At 50.5% G+C, this 11,863-nt stretch overlaps 2 pseudogenes; one reads left to right on the plus strand and one right to left on the minus strand.

The window, feature by feature from the left end:
* Positions 1 to 10: 10 nt before the first annotated feature.
* On the plus strand, positions 11 to 7,669 carry LOC110595250 (annotated as a pseudogene).
* A 369-nt stretch (positions 7,670 to 8,038) lies between these two features.
* LOC103255799 lies at positions 8,039 to 10,235 on the minus strand (annotated as a pseudogene).
* Positions 10,236 to 11,863: the final 1,628 nt, after the last annotated feature.

Consider the following 11,863-nt stretch of genomic DNA (forward strand, 5'->3'; position numbering starts at 1 on the left):
ACGACTATTAATGGCGGAAGTTGGTAGCCCAGCGGAAGTGGCTCCTGTACGGGCGGAAGGTGCTGTGGCCGTGATCCGGGCGGTGTTCTGTCCCCGCTGGGATGCCGTCCCATTTGGACTGTCGTTATTTCCCGCCGAATTCCTGCGGGAAATTGCCCCTGGACCTGGAGGCGAAGCACGTGTTGAGCCGCTCGACGAGTGACAGGGCTTCTGGGGCGGGGGGAGACACGACCCTCAATCGTTAAGAGGAGGAGGACACGACCCTCAATCGTTGCGCGTCCAACTTCCGAGTCCTGGTGGTGTCGGCCAAGTTCAAGGGGATGCCACTACTTCAGAGACACTGATGAGGCCCCGGGAACACCTTATGCAGCTCCAGGATCACAGCCCCCGCCTCTCCCCCTTCCCTTACAACCTAACTCCCTCACCCCCTCCAACGTGGCTCTGACCTTGAGGATTCCGCTTTTGTGGCGCCAGATTCCAGCAATGTTAGCCCACTCCCCATGTGTTCTCACGTCCTGGCGCCTACAACCACGGCGACACTACAGTTTCCTTGGTCACCCTAGCTTCGGGACCGCGTTCTAAGCCCTGGCCTGACGTTTCCTAAACCCTCTCTCGCCCCAGGCTGGTGAGCGCTCTAAGCCTTGGCCTGCTGTTTCCTAAACCCCTCTCTCGCCCCAGGCTGGTGAATGCGTTCCTAGCCAAAGAGCTCCTGCGCATCCATACCTTTGAACAGAAAACCCTGACTCCAGAGCAGTGGCCTCGTGAGCGGTGGAAATGAGGGACCGGAACCTGTACAGCCATTAAATTATAAATCAGACGCTGGGCGTGGTGGCTCACACTTGTAATCCCAGCCCTTTGTGAGACAGAGGTGAGAGGATTGCTTGAGTTCAGGGGTTCAAATCCAGCCCGGACAACTTGGCGAGACCTTGTCTCTACAACAAAGCAAAAAATTAGCCAGGCATGTTGGCGTGCATGGTGGAGGATCGCCTGCACGCAGCAGGTCAAGGCTGTGGTGGCCGTGAGCATGCTACTGCACTCCAGCCTGGGCAACAGAGTGAGACTCCAACTAAAAAAAAAAATTGTAAATCAGGACCAGTTTCTGTGTCAGTGTGTTGTATATGAGAGGGTGAGGGGGGCATACTGCTGAGTCTAGGACATGGCCTCGCTCTGTCCTGCCTCTGTCCATTGTTTTACCTTGGTCCCTCTCACCATCTAGGCCTCTGTGTCCCTGTTTCTAAAATTAAAGTTTTATCATCAATGCCTTCGCAAGTCTGTTTTCTGTAATTCTCTGTAGAAAAATTACAAAGGAGTTTGTACTTCACTACCCTCCCAACCCTCGGAGAGCTGAGGGTTCCTGCTCTCTGCCAGCCCTCAAGATGCAGAAATAAGTGCTTATGGTTTCAGGGCCCTTAAAATTTGAACATACCTCTCTTCTCCCCAGTGTCGGAGGCATGATACAGAGTTTTACACATCCCCTACAGGGTTTCCCAGACTTCAGAGGCCTCAGAGGAAGTGGTGCCCTAGTAGGGCCCCCTCAACACCTGGAATGATAAAGTTTTCTGGCCCTTTGGAGAAGGTCTAGTGGCCCCATTACCCTGGGTTTGATGTGGCTTCAGCTACCCCTGGAAAAACCATAGGATTTTCAGTAATGGGGGATAAGTATGAGATTAGGCCAGAACAAGAAGGCTAGCCTGAGTTGCAAAATTGGGGGTGATGCCCCGTCTGTGTTTTAACCACAGGTTGTTAGGGTTAGTAGGACCTTGCACAGAAATCCTTGAGAACTTGGACACCAAGTGATCTAGTTTGGGTCATAGCTCTTTGGGAGTGAGAAATTATAAGTTTCAACTATCACCTACTTTGTTCCCCTATGTTTTCCTTTTCTTTACTTTTTTATTTATTTATTTTTTGAGTCGGAGTCTCATTGTCACCTCTGCAGTGGCATGCTCACAACAACTGCAGACTTGACCTGGTGGGCTTGGGCAATCCTTCTGCCTCAGCCTTCCAAGTAGCTGGAACTACAGGCACATGCCACCACACCTGGCTAATTTTTTGAGTTATTGTGGAGATGGAGTCTCACCAAGTTGCCCAGGCTGGCCTCAAACCAGTGGGCTCAGGCAATCCTCTCACCTTGGCCTCCCAAAGTGCTGGGATTATAGGCGTGAGCCACTGAGCCTGGCCTCCCCTGTGTTTTCTTTTCTTTCTTTCTTTTTTTTTTTGAGTTAGAGTCTCACTCTGTGGTCCAGGCTGGAGTGCAGTGCCACGCTCATGGCCACTGCAGCCTCTATCTGCTGGGCTTAGTCGATCCTTTCGCCTAAGCCTTCTAAGTAGCTGGAACTACAAACACATGCCACCATACCCAGCTAATTTTTTTTTGTGAGTTATTGTAGCGAGGAGATCTCATCAAGTTGTCTAGGCTGGTCTTGAACCCCTGGACTCAGGCAATCCTCTCACCTCAGCCTCCCAAAGTGCTGGGATTACAGGCTGAGCCACCATACCCAGCCTCTCCTTTGTTTTCAAGACCAGTTTGTCAGCCTGTAAATTATATTTATACCCCACTTCTGCCTCTTCTCCCCATCAGAGAGAGAATGGGCTGGTAAAGGTGAGAGTTGTGGTGATGACTGGTTAGCCCTTCTTGGTTTCAGGGATCATTTCATGAACTTTTTTAGTTCCCTTAGGCCAGGGGTCCCCAGTCTGTGGCCTGTTAGGAACAGAGCTATACAAAAGAGGTAAGCAACTGGTGAGTGGAGCTCTGCCTCCTGTCAGATCAACAAGGGCATTAGATTCTCATAGGAGCTGGAACCCTATTGTGAACTGTACTTGCTGTGGATCTAGGTTGCACACTGCTTATGAGAATCTAATGCCTGAAGATCTCAGGTGGAGCTGAGGCAGCGACTAGCTGTGAAGTTTGACTGACATCCTCTCACTCCCCTTTGTGGAAAAATCCCTTAGCTGTCCCAAGTACTATAGGCCTTGTGGGATGGCACTGACCCTAAAGGTTACTGTCAGGTGGGTTGGCTGCCTGCCAGAAGGCTGGGGGACCCAAGTTTGGCTGGGAAGTCATTCTAGATGACCGGAAGCTTTTATAGTTCTGAGATGGAGAAGTTTCCTTTCCAGAAAATTGCTCCTTTTTAACTGATCATAAAAACATTGTTTCCTTGAATCTCAACAGTAGCTCTATAATAACTTTAGGAAATGGAACATTACATTCCTTTCCTAGAGATTCATAACGCAAAGCAAAGCATTGAAGCCTCTGATAAATTCTGCAGTAACAACTTATTTTAACTCAGTATTTTACAAACTTGCTTGGTGGTAGAATGTATTTACACACTGGTTTTCAAGCCTGACTGTGTCCAGAGGTTCTGATTTAATTGCGGTAAAGCTCCGCCATTGGTGTTGACTTTTTCATCTTTCCTCACTATTCAATTTAGCTCTTATACTTTTGACAGTAATAGCACAGAAGTGATGTCTTTGGTGGTTCGTAGTAGAACACACAAGATACTGTCTGTCCCATTGGTTTCTCCAGTGTCAAATTATTGCTATTTTCTTTTATGTAATTAATAAGTCTCTAGTACGGAGATCCGTTGAGACTCTATCTCATGTCACATCAAGCCCACTAGATTTAGCATCCACTTATGATTTGTGCCTGAAACAACTGGAATTTTAAAAAATGTTTCCCAGGAGATTCTGATGTCCAGACAGGGTTGGAAACCACTTTATTTTTATATCTCAAAATACACATTAGGAAAGCCTACATCAAACTGTGTCTTCCAAATAGGCCCGGAGGCAATGATCAGACTTTCAGAGTTCCCTTTGTTCTCCTGGCTCTTGTTTCTTCTCTGCTTTGGCGGTCTCAGTGATCACAGCCCTGTGGGTGCTGAGGCTGAGCTCTACCCTGCACCTTGCACACTGAACTGTGATGCTCCAAGCACAGCAGGCAAGCTGTGTGCCACTTCCTGCTTTGACTTAGCTGCCCCTGCACTGTCCCAGCCCTTTAGCCTCTGCCTGAGAAGCTCCATGGGTCACGTACTCTAAGATGCCCACTGGGACCACTGTGTTGCTGCATTGAGCTCAGTTCATGTCTCCTTCCTGCTGGGTGAAGGTCTTTAAGACCACAGGGGAGCTGGGCTCGGTGGCTCAGCCTGTAATCCCACGCCTTTGGGAGGCTGAGGTGAGCGGATTGCCTGAACCCGCGGGTTCGAGACCCGCCTGGGCAGCGAGACCTCATCTCTACAATAAATCAAAAAATCAGCCGGGTGTGGTAGCGCATGCCTGTAATTCCGGCTACTCAGAAGGCTGAGGCGGAAGGATCGCCGGAGCCCAGCAGGCAAGGTTGCGGTGAGAGCGGCCACTGCACTCCAGTCTGGGCGACTGAGTGAGACTCCAACTCAAAAAAAAAAAAAAAAGACCACAGGGGAATTTAATAGAGGTTTGCTAGAGGAATGGACTAGGTTTGCCATGAGAGCAGAGGAGAATTAACGTGTATTCCCTTTGGAGACTAAAGTGGAATCTGCTGCTCACTGCTGTTGAAATATTCCTTGGGGAGATTCCACAAGATCTAGGATGAAGAAGCCTGCCTCCAGCAAAACTTCTTGTTTGCTTCTGCCAGTTTAATTTGATCACTTGGATCCTGTAAACTGACTTCACAGAGGTTTCCTGGGGCTGCAAGCCCATGCAAAAATCTTTCTGTCGGTATAGCCTTTCAGGACGGATAAGGCCCCTCCACCCAGCCCTGCTTTGAATCAGCACCTCTCCCCATAGTCTTCTGGGGGATTCTCCTGTCATGTGTCCCACCTTGGGTCAGACCTGAGTGTGACCTTCTATCCTTTCATCTCGAGGTTGTCAGAGGCTGCCAGAACAGCATTTCTTCAGGATTTGCCAAGAGTTTCCGTCTGTTTTGCCAAGGATTTCCATCTGCTTTGCTTACCTCTCTGAATCCTGCTTTCTCTTAGAGTTTTTAGCTTGCCACTTCCTACTTTCTTGTCTTTTATGCTTTTACGACTAAAAAACACACACTAAGGGTTTCTAGTTTTCAGCAGTAGGGCTGAAATAACCCAGGCTGCTATAACCAGAAAAGGAAGTCTATGCTGTGTGCTTCAACCAGATCTTCTCCCCATCCTCAGCACCCTCTGGAAAGCCCTAGACAAAATAGCTGAAATCAAATCTCTGTTGTAAGTGAGGCAGATTGGTAAGATGGAGTGGACAAGCGGATGACCAGGCTGAGCAAGGTTCCTATAGCAGCAGTCACATCTCCCCTGTGACTAAGCCTCTGGCCACAGCCTCGTGGAAACATGGGGATTCTGGCAAGGTGGATCTGATGCTGGCAAGAGAATGGAGATCATTCCCAGTGCTAGGAGGCAGGATCATCCTGGTTCTTCCTCCCCAGGCTGATTCCCCCTCATCTTCCTTACCCTCTGGGGCTGGGTCAGTCAGCCTCGTCCTTCCAATCCTCCCATTTCTTCTAGTGGTTGGTTTACAGAGTCACGCCTTCGGTGTCTTAAAGCCAGCCTTCCGACCCCTCCAGATTGCCATTTCCTTGGCTCTCCCACCTGTCTTGCCGTCCCAGCAAACCCACAGTGGGAAGATTCCTCACTCATCAGAGTGTAGTCATGCTGCCATTACGGTTTTGTTTGAAATCAGGGGGGTGTGTTCAACTGTGCTTGAGGAGGTCAAGGGTCCACATTCCATCATTTGTTTGAATTTTTTATTGGATTATAATGTATTAATAGACAAGTACACATAAGTATACAGCTCAATGAAATTTCCACTAACTGAACACTTATCTAACCAACACCCAGATCAAGAAACAGAATACGAAGAGTCCCTCAGAAGCTTCTCTGCGTCCTTTTCAGCTCCTTCTCCCAGGGGTATACACTGTCCTGATGTCTTGCCAGTCTGTTTAGTCTGGCATTCCCAGGACACTTAGCAGAAGGGACTGGGCTCATTCTGGCCCCTAGGTGCTTCACTGGGGAGGTGGGGCCTCCCCAGCAGGTCCCTTTAGCAGTTTGGTGCAGGTGCTGGTGTGGGTCTGTGGGAAGGCACCCATCTCTGGTGTCTCAGGGACTCACTTCCATCCCATAGTGGCCAGGATTGATAGCTTGTACTCAGATGACTCAGAGCCATCTCAGAAGAGCATGCCCAGAGAGGTGTTGATGAACCTGTCCCTGGGATCTGGAAGCCTGGTGATAAGTGTGGGCAGCAGCTGCAAGGGAAGGGCTGGTGTCCAGGGACTGGGACCAACGTTTTGTTCCACTCCTCACCTCTGTGGGGGCCATTCCAGCCTCAGGGGACTATGTGGCCAAACTTCGAGGCAAGGTGTGGGCACAGGTAAAGGCTGTGAATGGGGACAAACAGTAGGTCCTGTCCCAAGTGGTCAGTTAAAGCCATGCCACCAACAGATGAGTGCTCACCAGCCCTATGGGCTATCCTCTTGTCACACCTACTTGGCATCTGCTTTGTTGTCTATCTACAAAATGGGTAAACAACATTCCATGGGTACTATGGGTGGAATGGCGGGTCAGGGAAGCATATGGCTCCTTCAATTCCTCCTCACTCCCTGACTTGGATGACACTCTCATGGCATTTTCCTTGTTTTTGTCTGCAGGTATGAGGTAGATGACATTGATGAAGAAGTCAAAAAGTGAGTGTCTGGGCCAGGGAGGGCAGCAGAAGCCTGGGGGCAGCCAAACTACTGGGAAGGGGTCTATCCCCCAGTCATCGGTTGACATGAGCCATTCACACCACAGAAGACACTGAGTCTGCTGAGAACCATCCACTGCCCCAGTGGAAGGCCAACCCTGAGACAGACACTGAGGCCTTATTCCAGAAGGAGCAGTTCATGCTGGCCCTGTATCCCCAGACCACCTGCTTCTACCGTGCCCTGATCCACGCACCCCCACAACAGGTAATAGATGCATGCACATCTACATGAGAGGATGTTCCTGACACCAGGACCAAGCTGACCAGACAGGTCAGGGGGTCATCTTCCTACTCCCTCTCCCTTTTTCCTCTGAGCCTCTGAGCTGAAAGGTCCTGGAAACTGCCCTCCTCTTCTGCTTTCCTGAGTTCACTCTGTCATCCACCTAGCCCCACCGGTCGACCGCTCCTTGCCAGCCTTGGAGCCCTAGCAAGCCCCACGTGGCCCTGCTGTTCCTCCACTCTCACCTTGCTTCTGCATTTGGAGGAGATCGAGCCCCAAGATGGGAGGCTCATGCTCCCGATGACACGTTACCCTGGATGCCCATTATCCCAGTGCAGGATCCCTACCTACTGCCCTTTTGATTGTCCTTGACCTCCTTAACACAGGGTCCCCGAACAGCACTGAGGCCTCCAGTTATGGCCCAAAAGTGCAGGGAGCAAGTCTCCCTTCTCCCTGCTCTTTATCCCCTGTTCTTGTCCTCTGTTGCTAAGAGTTCTGGAGCAGCAGGGACTGAGGTCAGAACTTCTTGACTTGAGTGAAAGAAGAAGACAGGAATGCTTGGGAGCCCACGATCCAGAGGAGCCTGTTGGTCTAAGATGGGGCAGGGAGAGGCTAGACTGGTCTGGCCTGGGGTATCTGACCAGCGCCTACTGTCTGCCTTTGCTGCAGCCCCAGGATGACTACTGCATCCTCTTTGAGGATATCTCCTATGCAGATGGTTATTCCCCTCTCCTCAATGTGGCCCAGAGGTAAGTGTGGCTTGTGAGGAACCCAAGAAAAAGGGAAGTTGGCTGGCAGACTCGCCATCTCCTGCCCCCCAGGAGTGCAACAAAGGATGTTCTGTGATTAAATTAATACTCCTCCCCCTTGCCTGCTTCTCCTGGGATGCACTTCTGCAGACCCTCTTTTCCTTTCCCACACAGGGCAAGTTAGGGAGCTGCAGGCTCGGGGGTGATGGCCTTATTTGGTCCAGTGGGTATTTACTCTTTCAGCTGAGGTTTTATTTTGGCTTCCAATAGAGACTCTACATTGAACACAAATCACATTTTATTCTTGAGGCCATGGGGCAGGCCTGTTTCCCACATGCCCTTCAGAGGGCTTCCCAGGGAACACCCCCCACAGCTATGAGCAGAAGTTGAGGTTGCAGCCTGCTATCTTCTCAGCATAGTCAGCATTGAAACGCTCATTCTGGGCCACAGTGAAGGTGGTTTTCCAGTCTCCAGTGATACCTTGGGGAGGGTGAGGGGGGGTTTGCACTGCAGAGGAGGTTCTGAGTAACTCAGGGTGAACTCTGCCTGCTGCTCCCACCCTCCCCAAACATCTGTCCTGGCTGGGCACCCACCTTTCTTCATGAAAGGGAGTTCTTCTTCATCTCCTTGAACCGCGTGTACTGGACAATGTGGTCCATGTTCTCCTCTGGAAGGGAGCACCCCAGAAACTCCAAGACCTTCAGAATCTCCCTTTTGGCGTTCTGAAGCAGCAGAGGGTTCTTCAGTAGTGATTTGGATTGCTCAGTGGGCAAACAAAAGGGAGTTCCCCTCTCTAACCTCAAAAAGGATCTGTCCACTTCAACTAGAAACCTCAGAGGCAGCTACTTGACTCTGGTCTTCTTTCCCTGGGACAAAATTAATTGCTCTCTTCCCTCTACTCTGTAATAATAAGTGTTTGGATCCTTATGGGTGTGATAGTTTTTCATAACTGTGGACCTAGGACTGGACACAACCTTTGGCACTGACGAGCAATAGCAGTAAACTGCTGGTCAGTGACTATGCGTGCAGCTGACACACGTACTAGGAGATAAGAGTTGTGCAGGATCGTGATTTGACATGGCACCACAGCTGAGGGCTCCAGACCAGGAGTGCATAATGGGGAATCCAGGAATGGTGTGGGGGCTGCCACAGGGAGGGAGCTAAAAGAGCTTGTCAGGGCCTGGGAGCTCCGGACATTAGGTAGGACCTGGAGGGAAGCAGTAACAGGGGTCTCACCTCCTTCATGTCCTCATAGAAGAGGTAGAGGACAGGGTGGGTGCGACTCAGCTCCCATCACTCCCACACATGCTGGTGCCAGGATCCATAGGACACTGGAGAAAGGACATGGGGTTGGTCATCATTTTAGCTAGCTGCTCCTTGGATCCAGCCCCCTCCTCCTTCCACTGTCAGGCACACCTTCTCCTGCCATGAACTTCTCCAGGAAGCTGTCCCAGGTGCCAGGCTCAGAGTATACCTTGGCCATGCGGTAGAAATGGTAGTAGGAGATGACCACATCTTTGGCATTGTAGGCGACATAGATCACCTGCCGGGGCAGATGACCCCACCCTTAACACCATCACCACACAGCATGCCCCACACCAGGTTATCTCTTGGTCTGGCAAAGAACCAGGCTTAGAGGCTGGCTTATTTGAGATTTCATGATACAGATATGACTGGACTGTGATATGAACCCTGCTCTGATACCAAGATCCTGGCTTGTCCATGGAACCACATCTTATACTAATTTAACATCCATCAATGCTATCACACCCACATATGGAGCAAGGTATGCCAGGTTTTCACCATCTCCTTCCTTCTCAGGACTACAAACACTCAAACTCTCCCTTTCTCACATCTGAAGAGTTTTATATCCCTGATCATCTGACCCTCACAGAGCAAGAGGCAGGTAGTCTCTCCCATCAAGATGAGACAAGACTCAAGGAAGTGAGCCCTTGCCAGGAAAACAGCCCCAAAGCTGAGATGGCCCAGGATCTTTCTTCCTGGCTGCCCTTGCCTTCACTTTGACCTTCTGATCCAACAGAGTCTGGGGGAGCAGGGCCAGGGGCAGTTGTGTCTCGATGAGCCGTGGGGCTGGTGTTTCTTGCAGTCTCCATACCTGAGGCATGGGTAGGGAAAGGCCTAGTGAGCTGGAGTCTTAGTCCTGCCTCTCTCCACTCCCTTTTCCCCCAGCACCCTGCTACACACCTGAGGGAATCCCTGGGGTACTTAACTCAAGAAAGGGCACCCAAGTCAAGATGGGGGCCCTGTTACACTTCTCTAAGTCGCCATCCTGGTGGCTCATGTCCAGTATATGGCTGATCCTAGTGGTGTCTGGAGAGGGAGAGAGACGAGAAGTGAGCTGGGCTGAGGGTACCACTGCTGGCCAAGGTGGGGACTGCAGCCCACAACTGGGTAGTTGGCCTTGCTTACCTACCTGCCTTTGGGTTGGTGCTTCCAGGCCAGGCCTGGAAGCTCTCCAGCGACCCCAGCCCCTCTGCAAAGGACTTGATGACTAAGACCTCCTTCACATACTCCAGTGGCGGGCAGGAGGTGTCCTGGATCAGCTCCATGTTGTTGCTGCATCAAGGTCCAGAGTCTGACTTGCTTCCCGTAATGCAGTCACAACAATACCATTTGCTGAATTCTTGCTGTAGGAGAAGGACACTGAGGTTTAGGGAGGTTGAGCAACTTGCCCAAGCTCACCAAGCTAGTAAGTGGTGGAGCTGGGATTCAAAGCCACATCTAAATCTAGTGCAGTGATTCACAGTTCTGGCTGCCCCTTTAATTTATGTGCAGATCTGTTTTTTTGTTTTTTGTTTTCCTTTTAAGGCAGAGTCTCACTGTGTTGCCCAACTTGGAGTATAGTGGCATGATCACAGCTATTGCAGTCTCAACCTTACCTGCTGGGCTCAGGTGATCCTTCTGCCTCAGTCTCCTGAGTTACTAGGACTACAAGCGTGTACCACCATGCCTGGCTAATTTTTTACTTATTGTAGAGATGAGATCTTGTCAGGTTTCCCAAGCTGGTCTTGAACTCCTGGGCTCGGGCAATCCTATCACCTTGGCCTCCCAAAGTGTTGGGATTACAGGCATGATCCACCACGCCCAGTTAATTTACAAGCAGAGTTTTTCAAAATCCCAGTGTCCAGACCCAGTCCAATGAAAGCTCCCTCTATGAGCTTTCCTCTATGCTCCCTCTATGGGCCCAGATATCGGTGTTTTTGTAGCTCTTTAGGAGATTCCTAACTCCCTGCCAGTCATCTTTGTCTTACTACATCCTGCTGTGGCACTCAGCCTCCACCCAGTGGGTTCTTCTCCCCATATATCCCCCCTTTGAGTTCTCCACGGCCCCTCATGTGTTAAAACCTCCCAGGTGGCCAGGCCGTCGATCCCACTTGCCTAGCCACACTTCACATTTTGATTTGGAGACAAATGTGACCAACTGAGCAACTGAGTTTGCTTTTGGGGGCCAAGGGCCAGTATGGGGAAAAAAAACAAAACTCTGATGACTCAGCAGAAGGATGGGAGGGAGATTCTGGCCAGACTTGAGTTGTTGAAATGGGATATCCATGAGAAAAGGGCAAGGATATCAGAGAAGGGAGCAGAGTCATGGAACTGGCCTCTGCTTTGGAAATGTTCAAGCCAGGAGCTCAGCAGGGTGAGGGCAACCTGGGCCAGCCTACCTACACTCTGACACTCACCTGATCTCTCCTGAACCTGGCCTCATGCCCTCCTCGATGTGCTGTAGCTTAGTGGGTGTGGTGTGGTGAGTGCTGAGCAGGTCTCTGTGCCAAAGGTTTTGTGGGTATAAAGTGGGAAGGTTCTGAAGCCAGGGCTGGGATTTGGCTGTTCTGGGGAAAGGAAAGGGTGGAGTTTGGGATGAGAGGGCTCCATTACCCTCCTTAGCACCCCAGCTGAAGCGATGATTACACTGATCTGAAAACCCAAGATGTGGGTTTAGTGTGTAGAAAACAAACAAACAAAAAGAGTGAAAGGCACGATCATAGCTCACTGCAACGCTGACCTCCTGGACTCAGGTGATTCTTCTGCCTCAGCCTCAGGTATGCACCACCATGCCCAGCTGGTTTTTTGTAGAGAAGAGGTCTCACTATATTGCCCAGCCTGATCTTGAACTCCTGAGGTCATATGATTCTCTAGTCTCAGCCTCCCAAAGTGCTGTGATTACAGGTGTGAGCTA

This window comes from Carlito syrichta, unplaced genomic scaffold, assembly GCF_000164805.1.
Source record: "Carlito syrichta isolate Samal-C Ts95f unplaced genomic scaffold, Tarsius_syrichta-2.0.1 Scaffold288416, whole genome shotgun sequence".
NCBI lineage: Eukaryota > Metazoa > Chordata > Mammalia > Primates > Tarsiidae > Carlito > Carlito syrichta.